Here is a 24,493-nt window from a genome sequence, read left to right on the forward strand (position 1 = left end):
AAACATGGCCTGGGTGCTTTGGACAGATTGCTGAGTCCAAGCTCATGTCCTGCAAGGACAGGACTGAACAGCCTGAGGAATGTTACTGTCTCCCACCCACCTCCTCTGGAAATATCTGAGCTTCCCAGAAAAGATGAGAAAAAGCACAAAACCCACACTATGCTTGATCTGGACTGTGCTTAGCCTATCTCTTTCCCTTGAAACTACATTGAACTCATTTTGGGGTGGTGAGAAGGGAGCTTGCAGTAGAAATAGAAGATCTATAATTAACACATGGTCCAAACACAAAATAGAACCCGCAGAGGCCTCTCAAAGTTAGTAAACTTTGCTTGGAAGCGCATTCCAAGTTTTATCAGATTTCTCTCATCTGCAGAAACAGAACTTCCTAGATCTGTTACACTTGCAAGCCCAACAGACTGGACCCAAATACATACTTTAGTTTTATGATTAAAAAAATCCTCCACTTACACACATTGTGCACATGTAAGTAATTTCAAGTCTTCAAGTACTAACCCTTCCCACCCTGAAGCAGGGGCAAATTCCTCCTGTCTTCTCACAGGCCTGCTACTATTATGCCAGCTTTCATTCTGAAACCCAAACTCATTTGAAAAACACCCAGGTTAGTGAATCTGAAACTTAGCCTCCAACCATTCAGCAACCCAAATGAAAATGTTGTGTGTCTGTTAACCCATTCTTGTTTTCTCCTCTCAAGGCCAGGCTGCTTATTCTCCCAGCAGCCTAGCTCATCCTGCCATTTAGGAAGTTTTCTGCAGGTACAATGACCTGCACACTTGAACCTGTATAACCTGTATCTTTCCATGTCTCCAAGGAGGCATTCATCTGAAGTTCAACAAGAGCAAATGCAGGATTCTGCACATGGGAAGGAAAAGCCTCATACACCAGCACAGGCTGGGGGTGACCTGCTGGACAGCAGCTCTGCTGAGAACAACCTGGGGTTCCTGGGGACAACAGGCTGTCCATGAACCTGCAGTGCCCTGGGGGCCAGGAAGGCCAATGGAATCCTGGGGTCCACTGGGAAGAGCAGTGCCAGCAGGTCAGGGGCGATGCTGCCCCTCTGCCCAGCCTGTGTGGCACATCTGCAGGGCTGTGTCCAGCTCCGGGCCCCTCAGCACAGCAGGGCCATGGAGCTCCTGCAGCGGGGCCAGCGGAGGCTGCCGAGAGGATTCGGGGCCTGGAGCAGCTCTGGCAGGGAAAGGCTGAGGGAGCTGGGGCTGTGCAGCTGGAGAGGAGCCCCAGGTGAGAGGAGCCCTCAGCCCTGGGTGTCCCTGGCTGCAGGGAGGGCTCTGAGCAGGGCCCAGGCTCTGCTCTGGGGCCCAGCAATGGCACCAGAGCCACGGGCAGGGACTGAGCCCAGGAGGCTCCACCTGGGCAGGAGGCACAGCTTCTGTCCTGGGCAGGGACCCAGCCTGAGCAGATTGTCCAGAGAGGCTGGGGAGTCTCCTCACTGGGGATATCCCAGACCCCTCTGGACACAATCCTGTGCCCTGTGCTCTGGGACCAGATGACTCTCTGTGGTCCCTTCCAGCCTGACCCATCCTGTGAATCTGTGGTTTTGTGGAATGAAGTTTCCTTGATTTTCACAGCTATTTTTTCTGAATTTCTCACTGTATGGCCACAAGCAGTGACCTCAGATGCTGCCAGTGGTGCTTTCTTATCCAACTTCCCTCAGGCCCAATGCTTCTGTTGCTGCTGCCTGTTGATCGCCAACAAAAAGTTTGTGGGACAAGTTTCAAGTGATGGAAGATGAAGAATAAAGTAGGGTTGAAGCCTACAAAGGTTCTGACCACAGAATAGGATGGAAGAAACAACAGATCTATTGAAGAATTAATCAATATTTCTGCCTTTAGTTTTTCCCACATATAAAATTAATTATTTACTTTTTGAGCTCTTGTAGTATTGTGATTAAAAATTGCTTATTCTTTTTAAAGCCCTATGGAGTATGTGCTATTCAGAGATATAGGTGGGAAAGATTGCCAACATACATTAATATCCAGAGAGAAGACAAAGAAATGAAAGCACAGGTATTAAAGCTGCCAGAAAGAATTAAAGGTGGAAGCAGGAAGGAACAAAGATTATTAGAGATATCTAAGTGCTGGACAAAAAAAGGGAGGGGATGAATATGATTTGGAAAAGATAAGGGAAAGATAACTTCTCATAAAGATAAACTGACAGTAAAAGAACAGTAACAAACAATGACAGGAAAAAACCAGTGAGGGAAGAACTGATGAAGATGAAAGCACTGGCTTCCCTAAGTAGGACTGGTTACCATGTAAGTACCACCCAGTGGGCTGCACATGACAAGGAGAGGGCAGAAAGCAGAAAAATGAAAAAAGTAGGAAAGCAGATTAACAGGGAAAAAAATGTAAGTTCAGGCTAACATCTTTACAATTTTTAAAAATTATTTTGTTAGTAGCTGTGGTTTTCTTTGGGTAACCAATATATTTTGTTAAAAAGAAATCCCAACAAAATCTTCAGTGTTGGTCAAAGAAGTACATAAAACCTAAGCTTGGTAACCCAAAACCTTTCTGCATTATACTTAAAACTTCCATGTTTTTAGAGTTTTTTATGAAAACCTGATGTTTCTCTGGGAAAATCATCACTTCCCAGGCACATCTATTTTTAGGCCTGTGTTCTCAATTAGCCTGGTACTCATTTGCAGCACCACAAGAAAAAGGGTGTGTCAAAGGGTTACAAAGGAGCCTGCCTGGCATTAAAAACCCACCCCAGTGACTTTATGGTAGCTGCCAGCCAGCCTTTCTTTTTGTCTCTGCATCTCAGAAGAGAAGTATGAGGTGTCAGATATTCTGGTGAGAACTTCTCATGGCACCGGATCATGATGTGAAATAAAGTGAACCCTAAAAACACAATGTAAAAGAATTATAGCATCATGGAGTGGGTTAGGTTGGAAGGGACCTTAAAAGATCAACCAGTTCCAGCCCCCTGCCAGGGGCAGGGACATCTTCCACTATCCCAGGGATATCTATCCACTATCCACAAGCCCCATTCAATCCAGCCTTGAACACTTCCAGGAATGGGGTAGCCACAGCTTCTCTCAGCAACCTGTACCAGGGCCTCCCCACCTTGACAGGGAATAATTTCTTCCTCATATCCAATCTAAACCTCCTCTCTGTCAATATGAAGCCATTCCCCCCTGTCCTGTCACTCCAGGCCCTTGTCAAGAGTATCTCTCCATCTTTTCAGTAGGTCCAGTTCAGGTACTGGAAAGCCACAGCTGGGTCACCCTGAGAATGAACAATCCCAATTCCCTCAGCCTTTCCTCACAGCAGAGCTGTTCCATCCCTTTGATCACCTTGGTGTTCCTGCTCTGGACTCATTCCTTAACAAAGCTGAATTCTGAATTGTACTTTGGATATGTGATTGATCCCAGCATCATCTCTAAGTAATCCTTTTGCTTCTGCCTTTACATGTCTGAATCATCAGCTAAACTTGCTCTGGGAGAGAACCTGTAGTGGTTCTGTCAGAACAGACAATTGCAGCGCTAAATATGAATAAGTCACCCAAGCAGAAATTTGTCCTAGTGGCACTGTTCCCACTTACAAGCTTTGTGCTTGAGGGGATGAGAAAAACGGTCCAGATGATCCTGGGAAAGTTTGTACACAGAGCAACTCAGCCAGCAAAGTGCTGGGCGTAGCACGCTGCCCACGAGTGGGTGTTCAGCCTCGGAGCAGGTTGGATCCTGGATCCATGGATCTGCTCCAGCACCTGCTTCACCTTGGTGACCAGAGCAAAGCAGCCCTCTGAGAGGCAGGAGGGCACCATGCAAGAAATAAGATATCAAAGGGCTCTGGAATGTTTTGGTGGACACATGTATCTCCTTCTGCTGTGTGGTTGAGTGTTCAGAGTCCTGATGGGTCCAGCATCTCTGAATCTCTCCACTGGGCAGCCCCCAAGCTCTCTGCCACTGCCAAAAGGTTATAACACAGCACCTTCCTGTGATGGAAACCCAGAAACTGCTTTTCTGAGCTTCACGGACCTGGCGCAAGGGAGCTCTTGTATTTGTCATCACCAGTGTTGCTATGGCCACGGCACACAGGTATAAACCTTGCCCAGGGGACATTGTTACAGGAGAGCAGGGTGCAGCCCAGGAACCAGTACTGCTTTACTAACATGATTTATCTCTGTGACCCGTCCAGGTCTCTAGAGTTTCTCCATTCAGTTGCTTTTGCAGGAAGTCTCCTTACAATAGGGCCCTCAGCACATTTAGTAATAATATTTTACATCTATATTGGGCTTTGTGCATTCCAAGTGCAATACAAACTCATTCATCTTATCTTTTTATCTCATGACAGTTGCCTGCAGTGCTGATTTGGTTTGATCCCAGCCTCACAGGCTTTTCAACAGTGGAATTGTTACCTGACTAATTATCTGTCAAAGTCACGATGAGGGACTGGTGTCTGGGCTCCACTCTCAGTTTTAACCAGCAGCTCCTGCCACTCCAGTGAGAGGGTTATTGGTCTTTCTGCTGCTGAAGAAAGGGATTTAGTTTGTTTTAGGGTGCTCACTAGGGACAAAACTGTTTTCAGAAATAGAAATACCTTGCCATTGATCCATGAGAAACAGTCAAGCATCTGTGTTTCAATTTTACCCACAAGAGATGAGGCTAACATAGGCCCTATCCTTTCTCCATTTGCTGCACTAAATGATGCACTAATTCACTGTGGAGTCTGTGGCCATGCCTTTAGAGATTATTTATATTAAACTGGTAGGTCACTGGTTGTAAATAAATTATCATTTTCATAGCAGGCACTCTTGCATGCTGCATGCAGTTCAGGTCACTCAAGTCCAATAGCCCATCCAGACTAGAGGAGTTGCAAAAAGGATTTCAATGAAGGTGTACAATGAGTGGCTGCAAAGGATGGGAGAGAAATGAGCAAAATGTTCAAAATTGTCAGAAAGAAGTGGGTCTTAAAAGTTACAATTAGCACAAGGTGATAATTTTCAAAAGCTGAAATTAGTTAGCTATATAAAAAGAAATTAAGATAAATGGAACAAGTGATCTCACACTACAAACACAACTGAAAGTGGCTTATTTAGCTTTTTTTTTTAATTTAGGAAAAATAAATCTCAGCAGGTATATGACCTTTTCAGGTTAAACATGTGATTTTAAACTTTGGTCTTTAATATTAATGCTGACCACTAGCATGACAGATATGAGTAAAAAAATGCTCCAAGCTTAAGTTTTCCAAACTTAGTTTACCCTAAGGAATGGAAAAACACACAGGAAGGATATCTCACTGGGCATCATCTCTCCCATCATATTAGCTGCCTTCAGGACTCTGCTTTATTGCAGCAAAATGAAACAGATGAGGACCATAGTTATTGTTTTTAAAGTGACTTCCAAGAATTTTATTATCAGGACTAAAATGAAGCAAATTACATAATGCTGTGGAGCCTGGATCCAGCAACTCTTAAGGCTGCCAGAAGTATCAGCTGTGTAATACAGATGGGCTGTATTAGGTGAGACTGAAGAGACTGAAACACATTTAGAAAATGCTTTTTTTTTTTTTTTTTTTTCTGAGAGGCCTCTTGCAACCTGCTACCCTCAGTTTTTGCTACCTCAAGCTTTACTCACAGACTCGGAAAATTGCTCACTAGGAATTTTATGTTCAGTTAATGTATTAAAAGTTCCTTAAAACTTGTCAAGCTACTTTTTGCATAGAATTACAGAATGGTCTGGGTTAGAAGGGACTTTAAAGATCACCTTGTTGCAACCCCCTGCCATGGGCAGGGACACCTGTCGATATCCCAGGTTGCTCCAAGCCCTTATCCAACCTGGCCCTGGACACTTCCAGGGATCCACAGGCAGCCACAGCTTCTCTAGGCAACCTCTGCCAGGGCCTCCCCACCCTCACAGGGAATAATTTCTTCCTGATATGCAATCTAAGCCTCCCCTCTGCCAGTTTAAATCCATTCCCCCTTGTCCTGTCACCACAACTCCTGATGAAAAGTCCCTCTCCAACTTCCCTATAGAAGACCCTTCAGATACTGGAAGGTGCTCTGAAGTCTCCATACAACCTTGTCCTCTTCAAGCTGAACAGCCCCAAGTCTCCAAGCCTATCTCCACAGGGAGAGTGCTCCAGTTCCTTTATCAATTTTTTAGCCTCCTCTGGACTTGCTCCAGCATTTCCATGTCCTTCCTATGTACATTTACCCAGCACATCGCCATTACTTTGCAGTGGAAAGGTAAGTTTGCTACAAAACTTGGTATTTAACATCACGTGGGATCTTGCACCCTCCCGTGATGAAGTCCTTGTGACCCAGGGCAAATATATTTTTATGCTACTATTGCCAGTTCAGTATCTTCTGTTGTGTATGTTGCGTCTTCAGCATCTTCTTTGTGGATCTCCTCCTTCCTCTAACTGAAAACCTGATCTGTGGAGAGGAACTCCAGCACTACCACTACCCTCCCAGCTCCAAGGATTTGGTTGACTTAGCTACCCAAAATAATATTGTCTTTCTGGCCTTCACTGAGTAATTCCATGACAGAGCACGATCTGAAGCCACGTTTGCTCTATTGTGTAAGACAATTTGTCAGGTACCCTTTGTGTAGCCCGAGTGCTTTGGAGACATGTATGGACAAATTTGGTGAGCTGGAAAAAACCCATTTCATGCAGCCAACAAAAGCTGCAGTGATCCAATACCTCAATTTCTTCTCAAGAGAGGCCCTGTTTCTTTGTCCAAGTTATTGATTCAAGTCAATTCTGTGTGGGAGTATCTGGAAACCCTATGGCTTCAACATTGTGCTTGAGGGAGCTTGAAGTCTGAAAAGGTCACTTCTGCTAAAACACAAATGTGACTGTTCCTAAGTCCCACCTTTCTGCCACCACTAGAGATGACTGTTTTAACACCCATAAAGAGGACTGTCCTCACTGCCATTCAGTTTTGGCCTGAATGGGGGCTGATCTGTGAGACTCTTGCTCTCAAAATGATCTTTCCAGTCTGGCAGAGCTGGGTTGGTGACAGCTGAGCTTCTTCTGGTGGCCTGAGGCACAGGTTCTGCCTAGGATCCTTCACCAGGTAGCTCCCGGGCAGGTCCCCTGGCTGGAGAGGCAGTACCCTGCCCAGCCTGTCTTGGAGAAGGGGCTGGCACCACGGTTGGGCACCATCTGCTGCAGCCTCTCCTCAGCTGCCAATCCTGCTTGGGTGCCTGTGGGGATGTGAAACTGCTGTTTGCCCATGAGGTGTAACTGTTTGTCAGCCCAGCCTACCACGTCCTTGCTGCTCCCTCAGCACGGTTATTGCTGTCCCAGCCTTTGATAAGGCGAGGGCTGAGATAGCTACTGTACTTTCAGGCGAGGCTCCAAGTCAGCGGCTACCTTTCATCTTCATTTTATTGCCAAGGACAGGGACACACAGGCCAGACCACTAGCTAGCTAATAAGTAATAGGGAGCTTTGCTGAGTCCCACGAACCTCCTCATCAGGTGATATATTTTTCATCCATATAGATTTATATACATTATTTGGATATCTACAGCACCCACAGCACGAGGAGCAGGCGAGGGCCAGCTCATGGTGTGTGTGCACGTAGGCTAGTGGAAATGCATATCTGCAAAGGGACTCAGCTGTAACTGGGTAACTTGACAGGCAGAACAAACTCTTGCAGTCCTTTGCTCTTTTCAGTCTCCAAATATGACAGCTTAATCATTTCCTAGACGCAAAATGTCACAGAGATAAAGCAAAGTTTATAAAGGACGGCTGGTCACATCACAGAAAAATCTGGTGATATATAAAAACAAAGAAACTCAAAGTTCAGGAAGCATTTGTTTTCCTCTGAACTTCCCTCCTTCCTCTCTCTCAGCACTCACAAAGATGGAAATTCGGCCTGAAGGTTCCTTAAACAAATATAGCTCTGTCCTTTACATCACCATACAGTTCACCATCAATGCTGCGTTAGGTAAACTATGAAAGTCAAAACCCAGTTGCTTTGCTCCAGGCCTTCAAATGTACAGAGGTGCTGAAATTTTGCTGAAATAACTGAAATAGGCGCTTCCTGTAATAATTACCTTGTAGTTTTGTGTGTCTTACAGTATCATCAAACACATTCAAATTTAGACATGATTTTCTCCCTGCCAAAGTGGAAACATCTTGGGGCCTTCAAAGCCATATTTCAGCTGACAGGAGAAGCACTTCCTCACTGCGAGGGATGGGGTCACAGCCTTTCCCCTCCTCTCCAGGGACATCACTTACAACTCCATGGACGCTCATCAGCCTCCTCTACTCAGATTCCCAACCCACTCAGCTGGGTTGTATCACTAAATTGCAGCTTAAAGACAGGGTCTGCTTTTTCCTTTGTGTGTGTAGCATGGCTTAAGCCCCCCCCACCATGAAATGCCACCACACAAAAAATCAGCATGGGCAGGTGGCAATTTGGGCCTTTCACTTTTTGGTTTATGCTGTTTAGGGTTATGTAACTATTTTGCATAGGTATTGGGCAAAGAATACATGAGTAGGAGAAGGAACCCAAGAAGGAGAATGTTATTCCAAACAATTCACACCATTAGCACAATAATACATTTAGCACAGCAATTATTTACCTTGAGAGGACAAGGGTTGGTTTTTCTGAAATGTGTAATTATATGTGTTGATTGCACAGGACTGTCCCTGAGCTCCAGCATGATTAGTCAGGTGGTTTCTTGTAAGTGCTTTTTGGGTGTCTCGATGAATCACTCGTTTGAGGTTTGTCATTTCTTGGTATTCTGGTAACGCATCTTAGCCAGGCAGAATGATTACCCATATTTTTTTGCTTTTGATTTGACATTCCTTTACCAGAAGAGCTTTGGGGAGGCTGGTGGCTTTCTGCAGCTCACAGTCTGAATGGCAAGATGGGGCTCACTCACTGTTTATCTGTAATGCCTTAGCAACCATAATAACACCCTGGGACCTTCACAGACATACTGGAGGATGCAGTCCTAGGCCTGGGCAAATTTCATTCTCCATCAAGAGCCACATGGTGTGGAAAAGCAACAAGAAAAGCTCTGAGAACAAGAATAAATATGACCCCATTAGCTGTGGCTTTCCAGAAGGCTGTAGATACCACAGAATCATGGAATAGTGTGGGTTGGAAGGGACCTAAAGATCATCTTATTCTTACCCACCTGCCATGAGTAGGGACAACTACCACTATCCCAGCTTGCTCCAAACCCCATCCGACCTGGCCTTGGACATTATCAGGGATGGGACAGCCACAGCTTCTCTGGGCAACCTGTGCCAGGGTCTCACCACCCTCACAGGGAACAATTTCTTCCTAAACATAAACCTCCTCTCTGACAGTGTGAAGCCATTCCTCCTTGTCCTGTCACTCCAGGCCCTTGTCAAGAGTCTTTCTCCAAATTTCCTGTGGGCTCCCTTCAGGCACTGCAAGGCCATAGTGAGGTCACCCCAAAGCCTTCTCCTCTCCAGGCTGAACAATCCCAGTTCCCTCAGCCTTTCCTCCCAGCAGAGCTGCTCTATCCCTCTGCTCCCCTTGGTGTCCCTGCTCTGGCCTGGCTCCAACAGCTCCCTGTCCTTGTTGTGCTGGGATCCCAGGGCTGGATGCAGCCCTGCAGGGGGGTCTCAGCAGAGCTGTGGTCATTGTCCTTTATTTAAGTGGACCAAGTCAGGACAAGTAGTGAGATGTCACTGGAGGATTAAACACTGTATTTAGGGTTTGAAATTTCTATAAAAATAAAATATGCTTGGTTCAGAGAAGTCCAGTTCACACAGTATGTATTGCATCCACAGAGGCAATCCTTTCCTTTAAAATCCTAATTTGAAGCTACCAAATTTGTTCTCCACTTGGATTATTTCGAACACAGCTGTGACAGTATTCAGGACTTGGCCAGACAGACACTGACTTTCACCTCTGGATGCTTTCTTGATCATCTATAACTCATTGCTGACAATATTATTTTGCCTTTTTTTTTTTTTTTTTTTTTTTTTTTTTTTTTTTTTTTTTTAGGAGTGCGGGTGCATATTAGCTGTTAAAAAGCAATTTACATACCTTAGCTGCATTCAGCCAAGAAGCAACTACAGAACCCAACCCAATAAATCACAAGGGAAAAACAAAGAGGAGGTGCAGAGTGGGGGCAGCAGGACACTCACAGTTTCAGCCCAAAGGAAGGAGACTTGAGTGTTTCCAGCAGTTTCCAAGAAACAGTGCTCCCTTACTCAAACTCTGTCACAGTTCTCTGACATAGTTTCTGTAATCCAGCCACTCTTATCAGTAGTTTCTCCTAGAACCATAAGAAACCACATAGAACATCTTGCTAAGATGACAGAACATTCTTTGATTACTTTTTAGAAGGGTTTGCTGCAGGTTTAGCAGGATGGATTTACTTTATGGATTACAAGAAGGGAGTGGGAAGGGGTATGGCAGCCCTGCTTCAGATCAGCTGCAGTCACTGTGGAAGCTCAGCTACAACCTGAGCCCACAGCATGCTCAAAAGAAATAATGACACTCAGGATTCACCCCCTTTATGTTGAGGGGAATGTTGGCTCTGGAACTTTGTGGTAGTTACACAGATAAGCTATCTTGCTTAGGGAGTTTTATTAGAAGCATCCATCTAATAGGATAATCCCAAACTCAAGCAGCTCTCCCAAGGGTCAGAAGCCACAACTATGCTCAGCCCATACAGAAGAACCACAGGTTTTCTCCACACCAGCTTCCTGTATAAGTCACACATTTGTCAATACAAGAATCTGCTGGATATTGGAAACAGAGAATGTGGAGAGAGTATAAAATGGAACATAATTTAAAACAAACAACACAGTACCTACCACCAAGTGTACTACTGGCTTTTATATACAACTGAGTGAAACCCATTGGAGTTTTCCAGTTTAAAAGAAGCTGCCACATAATCTTGAGATTGTAATCCCAGTGTCATATATTTTAGGAATGTGAGAAGAGACTTTACCTCTACTTTGGCACAAATCACATGTGAGCTTACTGAAAACCCAAATTCAAACACAAAAATGGACCAGATTAAATACAAAGTGAAAATTACAAATAACTTAAGCCTAAATATTATTTGAGGGCAACCAGTGATAAGAAAATGGAAAGTGATGGACATATACCTAATTAATAAAATGTCTTACAACAGAACACTTCCACAGGAGTATTAGAAACAAAGCAGAAGCCAGTTGGAAACAGCAAGTGACGTTGTCTTGCCTGCTTTGCTTTCACTGAGCAAAAGAGCAGAGAGTAAACAAAAAGTTCAGGGAGAAAATGCAAAGGTTAGTTCAAAATCCTTTTAGCTTTAAAATTTCATCAACGCATTGGCCTGAAGCTTTAACTCTGTCTGTGTCTCTCTGAGTGCTGAAAAATTCCATCTCTATTTCCATCAGTGCTTTGTGGATTGTTCTGGGACTTTGCTCAGCATGCACTTGCCTTTCTAACAAGCCAGGGCAGAGGATGCACTCCTTGGTAATATTAAAAGAGCAGAAAACCACTCCAGAAACACATGGCAGGGATGAGTAAGCAAAGCCTTCCTGGTTGTTGATCTGTGATAGACTCAGCAACTCCAGCAGAGGAAATATTTATCTTAGACGGGTGCACAGCTTCCGTTAGGTTTTCACTCCAGCACTAAAACCTGGTTCTGAAAGCTTTCATGATTAGATGATTTTATTTCTTTCTTCCTTTGAGTCACAGCATTGCCTTTTGCTGTGTGTTGTACCTGCTTAAGTAAACAGCCAGTGCTATTTATGAACTTTGCGGGCCAGGCAGGAATTTTCTCGCAACAGTGCAGTGACAGAGCAAAACATTCACCTCCACTGAAAGTTAGCAACACAGATAAATAACAGAGTAGATTGGCTGGGTCACAGGTAGGAGACCTCCCCTCCTCCAATAAAAGCTGCCTTCTGAGGCTGGGTCCCTGGAATCCTGACAGTGCTGCTAGGCCAAGAGCAGAGATCCTCATGCCTGTGGTATTTGCTCAGAGGGCATGACCACTTTGGGCAAGTCTTTCATGTGAGTCAGCTTTAGCTGATCCATGGGAAAATTCCTTTGTGTTGTCAGGCAGGGTTTGCTCACAGTTTCAAAGGATAATCCGACTGAAAGGAAAATACATCTAAATTTTAGCATATTTTGGTCAGGTCTTTGACTAAACACAGTGCAAGGCAAAGGATGCTCAGGTTTTTTGCAGGCCACTTTTAATGAAGAAAGCCCTCTATAAGGAACATGCAGAAATACTCCACCCTATCTCTGGATACTACACCATCTTTGACCACACCAAATGTCCCATGTGCAAACACCAATGAAATATATTCAGGTAAAAAGTGTAAGTTCCAATAGTGATGCCTGGAGAAAGTGAAGAGTTAATCATGCAAACATTTATTAATTTGTTTACCCTGTGTCTTGTCAGGTTATTCAGTCACACAAGAAGGGACAGCAGGGTCAGGGCAAAAGCAGGGCAGAGCATCTTTCCAGTCCCCTTCTGCATCTCTGTGTGAGGAGCATCCAGAAACCTCCACTACCTCGCTGCTGTGGAAGAGCTGTTAATTCAGAACTGAGCAGGGGCACTGGAAATTTTTGTGTCATTTTGTTGCCACATGGCTGTGACACTCAGGCCTCTGCCAGCTGAATCCACTGCCAATAATGTGCAGCATTAATGAGATGGCAGAATTCAGGTCTGCCTTCTTCCAAAGCCTTCCTGTACCTGAAGGAATTCTGCAAGAAAAGTGGGAAGAGAGTTTTTGCATGGGCCTGGAATAACAGGAATTTTCCCTGTGAAGGTGGGAAGGCCCTGGCACAGGTTCTCTAGAGAAGCTGTGGCTGCCCCATCCCTGGAAGTGTCCAAGGCCAGGCTGGATGGGGCTCTGAGCCACCTGAGATAGTAGCAGGTGTCCCTGTCCATGGCAGAGGGTTGGAACCAGGTGATCTTTAAGGTCCCTTCCAACCCAATCCATGATTCTGTGATTCCATAACACACACACACACACACACACACACACACACACACACCTTGCCTATCCTTGGTCTCCTACTACCATGTCAACAAATTATGGTCCCTGTAGGATGGTGAACATGTCCTGGGCTTTCAGAGCCATGCTGCACTGTATCTGCAACCTGGCTTAGTTCAGGTATTGCTTCCCTAAAAAAAGCCAGTTTCCATGAAGCCTCAAAGACAAGTTCAGTGACTAGAAGGGGCTCATATGTTGGGCCAGTGAGAAATCCTGCTCTTCTGGCACAAAGAATTTGATAACATTTGCAGGGAATGAAGAGCTTGCAAAATGGATGCATGGACACAGTAGTTTAGTCACACACCCCTGGCTAATATAAATTCTCCTAGCCTTTTGCCTTCAGTGGATGAAACTGTTGTTCCACACCAGCTGAGAAGGGCAATACAGTGCATTGTAATCACTTAGCCATCAGTAGTGTCAAGAAAGAAGTTGCTAATCACAATTTTAGTTTTTTCCAGTATAAGTTGCCAGTCCGTTTTTTTGTGAAGATAACCTTCAAAATGCCTTCAACCTCACTGCTACTGGAAGTCTGTCAAGGTGAGCTCTCTGACAGAAATCAGATTAGTCACTACTCTTGCCTTTACTCACAACAGGCTGTGAATCTTCAGAGAGTATAAACACAAGATCCATAGCCTGAATCAAAGCCCAGCCCCAGCATCCTCATGAAGTGAAGGATCTGGGTGCTGCTCTGAAGATGTGTCACAGGTGAGGTGAACCCTGTGAGGAGATTTCTGGTGGCCTGCAAATGCAGAGAGAGATCCCACTAGATGTCCCTCTGCCCCTTTATGCTCTGGCAGAGCATTGGCATTATGAACTGTCCCAGCAGTGCTCAGGTGCTGGACCTGGAAAATACCACACAACCTGGATAGATGGATAGACTCCTGTTACATGGAGCTTAAGGAAGAAGCAATGCATAAACAGCTGGGAGATGCCTGGATACTGCAGCATGGAATTCATAAACATTCTTCAATGTACCCAATGTCTGATGGCTGCCCATGTAAATAACTACACATTACTCAAATCTGCCACTTTTTGCTCACAGAAGTCTTACAAAGAAGGAGGAGGAGCCTCTGGTCCTGTAGAGGACATCCTGGTGGGCACTGAAATTCTCCATATGATGCAGCCCTTCTAGGGATACATGTTGACTAAAAGGGCTTCAATGACTGCTGATACTCTCACCATTTAAAAAAGGTTTCATGAAAATCTGTTTCAGCTTCTTGGCTGTTTATGAAGAACTTGTTCTGGCTACAATTTGCATTTTTGGTGTCCCCACAGATGTTTGCAAAGACCTTGTGAGAGTATGTGTGTGTGTATTACTTGCTACAACATGAAGAACTTGAAAAGTAAATACCAGTACATAACATTCCTCAACACAAGTCACTGGAAAATTGTTTGCAGGTTGTGTGTCATGTGCACAGGGGTTCCCACAGGTGTTCCCTATAAACTTGATTGAAAGTCCTTGTTTTACAAAGGCTGCTGTACAACCAGTCTCAAGTCCATGTGCTCAGACCCTCACAGTCACATGAAGCCAATCAGGATATTTATTTCAGTACCAAATTTTAGAAGATGACTGAATCAGTCCTAAGGTGCACAGACATCTAAACCCCATTGAAAATACTGAAAATTAGACACATAAACACTATAAAGAGTTGGGGGTTTGGATATTGTATCAGGTGGATGGGGGCACAATATTCACATTCACAAACAGTAAATTACAAATGACAGCCAACATGATTTTATGCTAGAATTGGGAATAAATTAATTTGCAAACCAGCAGAGGCAAAACCCACACACTAATAAATGATGTTTGAATCAGATACAGTTATGGAACCAGGGTGAGGGAAGGGATTCTGCCCCTCTGCCCTGCTCTGCTGAGACCCCCCTGCAGGGCTGCATCCAGCCCTGGGATCCCAGCACAGCAAGGACAGGGAGCTGTTGGAGCCAGGCCAGAGCAGGGACACCAAGGGGAGCAGAGGGATAGAGCAGCTCTGCTGGGAGGAAAGGCTGAGGGAATTGGGATTGTTCAGATGGAGAGGAGAAGGCTTTGGGGTGACCTCACTATGGCCTTGCAGTGCCTGAAGGGAACCCAGAGGGAAGATGGAGAGAGAATCTTGACAAGGGCCTGGAGTGACAGGACAAGGGGGAATGGCTCCAAAGTGACAGAAAGTAGGTCAAGATTGAATATGAGGAAAAAAATTGTTCCCTGGGAGCATAGTGGGGTTCCAGCACAGGTTGCCCAGAGAAGGAACCATCTTTTAAATGTGATGCAGGCTTTAGACAAGATGTTTTCTGTGATAATAATTGCTTACTTAATTACTGAAGGGACCCATCTCTTCCTGGCAATTTTAAATCACCTGTTGTGCTTTCAATTTCTATTGGAAAATACTTGGACGTGACCATACTGTCATTATGAAAACACAATAACCTGCCTACTAATACTGCAAACAAGGCTATTTTACATGTACTGTTCATCAGGGGAAGAGCAGACTGAGGTCAGAGCTCACAGCAGTTCTGCAGCTTCCTCACAAGGAGAAGAGGAGGGGCAGCTCTGATCTGAGACCAGGAACAGGACCCAGGGTACGGCTGGAGCTGTGTCAGGACAGGGTTAGGGTGGGTATCAGGAAAAGGTTCTTTCCCCAGAGGATGCTCAGGCACTGAACAGGCTCCCCAGGGAATGGTCACAGCCCCAAGGCTGCCAGAGCTCCAGGAGAGTTTGGACAGTGCTCTCAGGGATGCACAGGGTGGGATTGTTGGGGCATCCTGAGCAGGGCCAGGGGTTGGACTGGATGATCCCTGTTTGTCCCTGCCAACTCAGAATATTCTGTGATTCTATGATGCCATGTTTCATCTCTGATACATGTAATAATTTCTGTGGGACATTGTCAGCCTTAGAAACTCTGAGTAGTGCACTAAATCAGCTAATCCAAGCCCACTCACAGGTGTTCTCAGTGCAATTAAAGCTAATGAGTGTTTATAGGTACATGCTTACTGGTACTTTTGATACCAGGGCTAAGAATAATTTGCATATGAGATAGAATCCAGTACTCAAGTTTAGGCCTGTAGAGCACATGACTTTTGCCTTTAGTTTTGAAAGCAGAGATTGCTTTCTGGGGTACCGGGTTTATTTGCACAGAGGGAAAACTAAAAAAGCCACCTGTCTGCCAAAGCCCAGCTTCTTTTTGAGGCACTGTTTGCACACAGAATTGCTTAAGGGCATTGCTACAAGGCAGAGCCTTGGGTTCCTGGATCCAGCAGTGAAAATGAGACCTGGGAGGCAGGGCAGGTAGCTGGCAGGGCTGGGCATCACAGGGTAAGGAAAAGAGCACCATCCCAGCACCTCTGAAGGAGGCAGAGAAGAAAGCAGCAATGGCATCAGGAGTCTCAATTGCTGAAGAGCTGTAAACAGAGTCCTGAGTTTGACATGCAGCTTTTGACATAGTTTTCTATTCCTAAAAAATTACACAAAACAGCTGTACCCAGCCATCAAAGTACCTGAATACAGGGCACTGTGCCTTCTGCAAGGTTCCTGATCTCACAAAAGCATGTCCTTGCAAACAGAGGCCATTCCACCTGAGCAGAACACAGAGAAGACCAGGTTCTGGTACTAATAAAGAGATTTCTGGAAATCTGGAGCATTTTTCTTTCCCCCCTTGCTTTTCACTTAGGTCACAGCTTGGGCTTTTCTAGCAATGGCTGGGAGCCAAATTCCCTAAAACTGCTAGAAAGGCAGTTCTCATACTATTTACAGCATAACTTGAAGCCAGAATTAGCAGATATCTCATGAGTAAGCTCATTCTCATGAGATTTCTGGTCCAGCTTTGCACAATGGGGGAGACAGAAGTGTTATGGCAGGACCATCTTAAGCTCCATACAAATATTACACACCCAGACTGGTGCACTGTGCTTTAAACTGAAGTATTTTAATCAAAGGTGTGCCAGTACCCCAGAAACAGAAAAAGGGAGTTCCCTAATGGCACATTTATCTCATATTCTTGCAGGGAGAACTTTTCAAAGCCTCTGGTCTGTGTGCTGCACAGAGATGGGGCCAGGAAACAAAATGTTTACTGTCTGGTTTTGGTGGGGCTGTCCTTTTTCAGAAGCTAGGAGATGTGTTTTGGATTTCTCCCACTTTTCCCCAAACAGACCTTCTCCTTTCTCAAGATGAATCATTAATTATTTGGCTATGAGGAAAAAGAAGACACATCCCAAAAAGGTCAGGCTCCTGGGCTTCGGAGGATCCTTCTGGTTTGGACTCAGAGGTGACATGAGGTGGAGTGAGAAGCTTCAGGATTTGGGTGTTTGCTGCATGTTTGCTACTGTAAAAACTCCAGTGCGAAGGGAACTTCAACCAAGCAATGCACCTGGAGTGCTCAGGTGCACTAGGAATGACTATTTCAGAGCCTCACAGTGCCTTGTATTGCACTTGAGGACCAAATAAACACATTTTATGGGTTTGGACCAATGTGCTTGTCCCTCTTCTAGTTTCTGGATTTGCAGACTGGTGTCTGCATTTAGTTTCAATTTATTGCCAGGTAGCAAAAGTGAAAACTACACAATTATTCTGGGTGAACTCCCCACCTAAATTATCATTTCCTTTACTCTGAAAACACAAGGTAAACCTCAATTCAAAGGATCATCTTCTTGCTAAGCAGCTATTTATTTGATGATTCAACAACACTTGAGGCTCTCACGTCAACCTTTAAAGCAATTAAAAATGATGATTTATGAACTAAAGTGGTATGGAAACCATATGTCAAGAGACACAGGGAGCTTCATTGGCCTTCCTCAACAGCAGCAGCAGGACTTAAATTTATTTCAGTGTGTTTAGACTTTCGATTTAGATTTTAAATTGGGCTCAGTGAAGAGTCCTTTTCTATTACTGTTTCTGTTAGAAAGGAAGATCTGTTCCTATGCATACTAGAGGCAAGGCCAAAATTCTTTTTTTAATATATATTTAAGAGCAGGATCAAACCACTATTTATTTATACACCAATTAAAAAGTTCCATCCTTCCAGCTGGGAAAATGCTGTCAGACCAAATTTGTTACGTACTGTACATTTTATTTTTGGAGCAGAGGGCTAAGAGTAAGTTGAGAGATTTTTTTTCCCAGCAGAAAAGATATAGTGCATGTTTTCAGGACTTGCTGGAATTAGATCAAGTTTTGAACCAGAGACAAAAACAGTGGCTCACATAATAAAAAACAATGAATAATTAAAAAAAAATAGAAAAAAATAATTATATCAAAACGTGTGTAATTAATGTCACTGTTATTTATTGATCAATGCCTATTGCAATTGCCATTTGGGAATCAATTCCCAAGAAGCTGTGGGAATAGCTGCTCTATCCCTGGAAGTGTCCAAGGCCACATTGGATAAGGGCTTGGAGCAACCTGGGACAGTGGCAGGTGTCCCTGCCCATGGCAAGGGGTTGGAAGTGGATGATGCTTAAGGTCCCTTCCAACCCAAACCATTCCATGATTCCATGATAGCTGTGGTTTCAAGAAAATTGTGGTAATTTTTCAGCAAATTCTCATTCACTATTTCCAGCACATCAGTCTTACTTCTCCATCTTGCTCATGCTTGGTCTTCACAGCAAAGACCGCAGTGAACTTTTTATGGAAAAACTTTTCTGCTTCAGGGTAAATTTTACCCAAATCCTGGAGAACAGTTCTGTGAAGTGGCTGGAATGAACAGTTGTGATTTGTTTTAGAAACCTAATTGCAGGATTTACATTCCTCAGGGAACAGGGACATTAGCTCTGATGACATTTTTTTCCAGTAAACTGGCTGGAAGTTCAAATATTTGCAGCAAAATATTAGTTGACCACTGAGATATGTGTATGGATGACAACAGCAACACAAATAAATTTTAAATAGGTCAATGAGATAACTTCCAGGGCTAGTCAAGAAACAAGGATTCCATTCCACACCTAAGAAAAAACTGACACCACTGAGAAAAGTATTACCCAACAAAAGCTGAAATTTCACCAAGTTCCATGATCACCATTTGCAAGTCAATTGAACAAAGGTTCATCAATTAAATTATTTCTTTTATCTCAGTTAATCTTACTGGATACAACACTCAAATTATGTTTTTAATCACATTCTGGAAGAAGTTTTCGCCATTTGGAACAGCTGCCTCTCTCAGCAGGTCTCTCTTGAGCTCAGAACATGAAGAGAAGAGGGGTAGCCCAAGAAATTATTCCTACAGATTATTTTTGGTAATAATGCAGAATAATGCAGAAAACATTATTTTTCTTTGAAAAGAAAATAAAAAAGGAAACAGTTATTTAATTTTCTAGTTTGCTCATACAGAAAAACTCCAAGCAACCAAAACCCCAAAGAAATGGTCAAAAGAGCTGGATCTAGAAACTCCACGAAACTTTTTTACCCTGGGATCAAAAAGCATCCAAAAAGATTTGGCATCAAGGGCATCCCATGGTTTGGGATGTATGTACCTGATGTATGAGCAAGTGATTAGAGGGAGGGATGCCTAAAGCTTTTTACAACATCAACAATAAACCCATAAAAACTCACTCTCTGGCTCTGATTTCATTCACTGATACATTGGGCCATCATATAAAGAACCTGATGCAGTAAAATTCTGAGGAACTCCCAAATAACTGTCTGGGACCTGTTAGAACTGGTGGAACTTGAGAAAATAAGAACACCTTTCATTTTCCTCAGGCACTGATGCTGAGAAGGCAAAACTTTTCACCAAGGACAGACAGCAGGATTTTTTCAGATCATCCTGTGCTCCATCAAAAACAAGTCCTGCAGAAAGATCTGAGTGTATTACACTGTTCTAGTAGCAAGTTAGTAAAAAAAAGGCAATACACCTGAAAAGGTCTGTATTATAAAATACTTTGTCTTGGCGAGCTTTTGCTATTCCCACAGCAAAAACAGCTCATCCTGTCTCTTTCATTAAAGGATTTTTTTAAATGCAAAAGCTTCTTACAAAATGGCATGTTTGGGACTTGAAACTTCTAGAAATTCACTTTTTCCCAGACTATGATGAGAAAATATCCTTCTCAGAAAAAAAAAAAAAAAAGGTGCTTTGAAAAGCTGTAAGCATCTGAAATCAACATGTTTTGACAGATCATAATTTTTAATGTCAGCAGACCTAAAAGATGCTTGCAACAATCTGGATGAAAGAACAGTGCAATGAAGGTTTACTACAGCAGACTTTTTTCCTTTTTAAAATTTCCACAAGTTGCTTGCTTTGGCATTTGAGAAAGACCTAATAGCACACATATCCTAGCTCCTGGTACTTTTTTTTCCCAAATATTACATTTCTTTTCTAGGAAGCATGAGCTGCTGGTGTGAGGAGAAGGAGGAGGAAGGTGAGCAGGTCTGATTAGTTTCTGTCCATGTCACTCGGTGTCTTAAGTTCTGGTCAGTTTTGGATGTTATCTTGTTTTGTCAGTGCCAGACATCTCTGTTTATCAGTTTGATTGAAATTACCCTCCCCTGTGCAGGAGTCCAGGGACAGTGAGAAACCCAAAATGCTCAAAAACTTGCTCATTAATTTCTCTCAAAGCTGAGCATTGCTCTGAACAGGAGTTTGGGAGAGACAAGAACATGTAGTTTGTGATCTGATATCTCATAAGGAAGCAGCAGAGGAGTTGCTTAAATATCCCAGCCTCTAATGTGTTGAATGGGCACCGAGGCTGCTCATTCCCTGCCATCTGCTGAGTGAGGATTCAGAGCACTATGGAGTTCTTTCAGCCTGGCAGATCCAAAGACACTTTCATCTGGAAGAAAAGTGTCCTCAAGAGGGAAGTGGTAGGAGATAAACCTTCTGCTAAGACTCTTCTTGCTGGCATCGTGGCGATCATTCAGGAGCACTAAAGAGAAGTGGGATTAGAGCAAAAACTGCTGATGTGTTTGAATGAGATTTATGAAAAACTGTTGGTCAAGCAGTTCCCTAAATCTGCATCTATTCCAGGTGCATGCCATGATTGGTCTCCACAGGGGGTAGGGATGAGCCAAAGGGAAACAGATCACAGAGTGCTTTTGGCATCCCTGTATTTTGCTTGCACAGCCACACACGAGCGTGACCTTAGGCTGCCATATGGACGGGGCATCCTTATGAGGTAGATTTTTCACAGCCTGGGTGGGCAAATGGAGCACCAGGAAAGAATGCCAGTGCAGGAAGCCAAGGGCTTGCTCAGCCCAGAATGTCTTCAGGGGTGGCTGCTTCCATCTTTGGCCCAAGAGGACAAACCCTGGGCAAGCAAAGCATGGCTGAAGCTGCCTGGGAGACACAATCAGTTTCCACCATTTCCAGTGAAGGGTTGTGGGAGCAGCAGAACAATGTCACCTCTGCACCGACCCAGCTGCTTGCCAGAGGCAAATGCACACCCCTGAGGTTCAGCTGCCTGTGCCCCACCCCAGCCATGGTGCAGCTATGTGACCTTGGATCTGGCTGCTGGGAAAGAGCTGGGAAAAACCTCACTGGGAGACTCTCCTCTTCCCTTGGGAACCACCCTTAAGACCCTCAGCTTTGGTGTTTGCATGAGCTACAAAGCAGCTGTGCCTGTGCCTGGCCATGCACACCATGCACTGATGCACACCAGGGTCCTGCCTCATTTCTCCAAATTTTCCAGGTTGTCAATGACCAGATGGCAGCTACTGCTCACTGCCCCTCAGGTCCTGTGACACTTTTGCATTCAGGTGCTGCAGGACTGCACCCTGGTTGGTGAGACAGCCCACCCGACCCTGCCCACACCGTTGGTTCCCAGATTACCTTCCCATGGGGAGCATCATTCAACTCCCAGCTGTAGCTTCCTGCTCCATCACACCAGTCAATGGTGGGCACTCCAGAGAGGGAATAGCTAAGCCATGGCTATTTATCACTGGCTTAAATCAACTGAACTTAGGGACCTGTTTCTGATGCTTGGTAACCAGAAGAGAACCACTGTGCGTTCATTATGGGTGGGAAAGGCTTGTGCATTTGTTTTTGCTGTCAGGAAAATATTGCCCCATGTAATCTCCAGAGATGTGTCCTGCTTATCTTCACATGACTTAGAAACCAGAAGATTCATCACTTCCTTGAAAGACTATCGTACAACCTAAAAGAGTCCTAGCATTAGGAAATACTAAGAAATAAAATATTTTCTGGGAGGAAAACTTTTAATCATAAGCCTGTGAATTGAGCTGCTGACCAAATAACAGATTCTATGCTTAGCTGGGAGGTATTTTCTGCCTTTGAAAGCAATGGACCACTGGAAGTGGGACCCACAAAAATCCGAGAGAAACCAACAAACCAACATGTTCCAGGGACCAGCTTCCCTAGTGCCAGAGCACAAGGACGACCAAAAGCCAGAGTAACCAGGACATTTGAGTTGACATGTATATTCCCACCCAATGGAAAACACCCCCTGGCTCCTGAGCAGCCTGGGGTCCCCATTGATCTACCTGTTGCCTTGTGGTTTGTTGCAATTGCAGTAAAGCTGCCAGGGAAGATTCCATGAATATCCACAAAAGCAGTTTGCTCTCTATAGAGAACTATCTTTGTGTAATTCACAGAGACCTGATCTCCATTGATTTTTTCGATGGTTTGACCTGTATAAATGGTCACCATAATATAAAAAAATAAAGTTCTATGTGTATGGAAAATCATGCTGTGAAAAACCAGTGTCCATAAAGAAGATAGAAGACTCCTGCAACTTTATTCAAATAAAGGGAGAGAGTCCACCATGGCACAGCCACGGGGTTTTCTCTCTTGAGGTTTTGGAGGGTGCAGCCTCCAATTTTATCCTGTACTCCTGGCTGCATGTCACCCTCTTCCTTTCCCCTCTGGCTGAGGTACAGGGAAGGTCCAGCCTTCCCAAATCACCTGCAACATTGTCATGTTACCCCAAAGTTCAGGAACTCAGGTTATGTGGGCCCATTTGTCTGGTTCAGGAGTAAAACTGTCCGGGTTCTGCAACAAACCAGAGGCTTGAAGTTGATAGAGACATTAATATCCATTTCAAAGACATTAACTCCCATGCCTTCACTCATGTAATTGTTTGTAAAGACATTGGCACACCTCTCCTTTCACGTGCAACCATTTTTCTTTTTTCAGTGACCACCCCAGCTTGACATGCTTGTCCCCTAATATCCTTCCCCTTTTCAGGCTATAGATTTATTACCACCTACTGGCATGGTATTTTTTTAAGCAGTACTGCTGGAAGAAGCAGAGAAAAAGAAGACTTATTTTTAAGGCAGTGCAGTGCCTTTCCCAATCCCAATCCAAGTGTGGGAGGGTATGTTTCTTTAAGGCTGGTTATGTATTCATGTAACAAGGCAAGTGCATACGTGAAACGAGCTTCTCCCGAAGCTTTAAGTCTGCAGGGAATTTTCTAATGATCGTTTTTAGTTAATAGGCACAAGTTGTTATGTTAGCCTGAGCTGGGAAAGCCTTTTTTTTTTTTTTTTTTCGCGAGCCAATTCCACCCCCTCTTTTTTATTTTTTTTTTTTTCTTTTTTCTTTCTTTTTTTTTTTTTGTCATGGATTTAGTTCCCACAGCTAACGCACCTAATAATGAGACTGGGCAAGCGGATGCCGGCGTAATGATACGGAGCTCGTTTGGCCCTGACAAAGCACACAGAGCGGCTGGATGGCCCAAACGACAGGCCAAGGGCTCTATTCATCCCAAAGGATCACTCGCCTGCCGCGCCACCGAATCCCACCGAGGGAAAGCCGCACCTCTGCCGGGGCGAGGTGTCCGCCACGGTGCCGCCCCGTCACTAAATGAGGGGTGAAACACGGCAACGCTGCGAGGGTTAAGCCCTTGGCCGAATATTTTAATTGCTGTTTCGTAACACACATACGCACCAGCCAGCTGGAGCGAGGGAAAACATCCCTTAAAACTTACCAGACAGGTTACAAGGACCCGGCTGAGCCGCGCTCCCTCAGCCCGGGCGGGCGGCAGGGGTGGTGGTCTGTCTTTGGAACTGGCATTTTCCCCGCAGCGCTTTCCCGCTGCCCTCCCCTCCTCTCGCCAACCGAGTTAATAAACACCTAGCGGCTCACTCCGTGGCGTCTGTGTGCAAACAGCTCCCACTGAGCCAGGGAAAACTGTCCCTGCAGGAATTCCATTCCAGCCTTTTCCACCTTGGCCTCCCAGAGCACGGCACAAAGGAAGGTGCTGTGCCTGCATTCAGCCCGTGGGACGGACAGGCCAGCCCAGATCCTTTCCCATCGTCCGGCCACTTCAGTCACTGACCCTCTGCTTCTGGGGCTCGGCTCCCGTTTTCCCCTTGTCACAGCTCGCCGAATACTCCTCCATTCAGGGAGCTCCGGCCGTGAGAGAAGAGCAGGTTAAAATTGCTGTGGACATGGTAGGGCTGGCAGCAAATGGAAGCTCAGTGGTGTCCTAGAAGACCCCACTAGGACTCCTCTTTAACAAGGATCAAACCAGAGGAAATTATGGGCTAAGCTTGTCTTTGATTACAAAGATTTCTTTTTAAGTAGCTCTATGGATAAGTAATTTGAGAGAAACCGTTTACTTTCATGTATTTTACCT

The 24,493-nt window shown here is 44.6% G+C and overlaps 1 long non-coding RNA gene across 1 annotated transcript in view; it reads right to left on the reverse strand.

The window, feature by feature from the left end:
- LOC110479031 (uncharacterized) overlaps positions 1–23,942 on the reverse strand; it is a 76,221-nt gene extending 52,279 nt beyond the window's left edge. The window contains exon 1 of the long non-coding RNA XR_002466852.2: positions 23,843–23,942. This is a non-coding gene — a long non-coding RNA (uncharacterized LOC110479031). The remainder of the gene's footprint in view (positions 1–23,842) is intronic.
- Positions 23,943–24,493: the final 551 nt, after the last annotated feature.

This window comes from Lonchura striata, chromosome 5 (genome assembly GCF_046129695.1).
Source record: "Lonchura striata isolate bLonStr1 chromosome 5, bLonStr1.mat, whole genome shotgun sequence".
Lineage (NCBI taxonomy): Eukaryota > Metazoa > Chordata > Aves > Passeriformes > Estrildidae > Lonchura > Lonchura striata.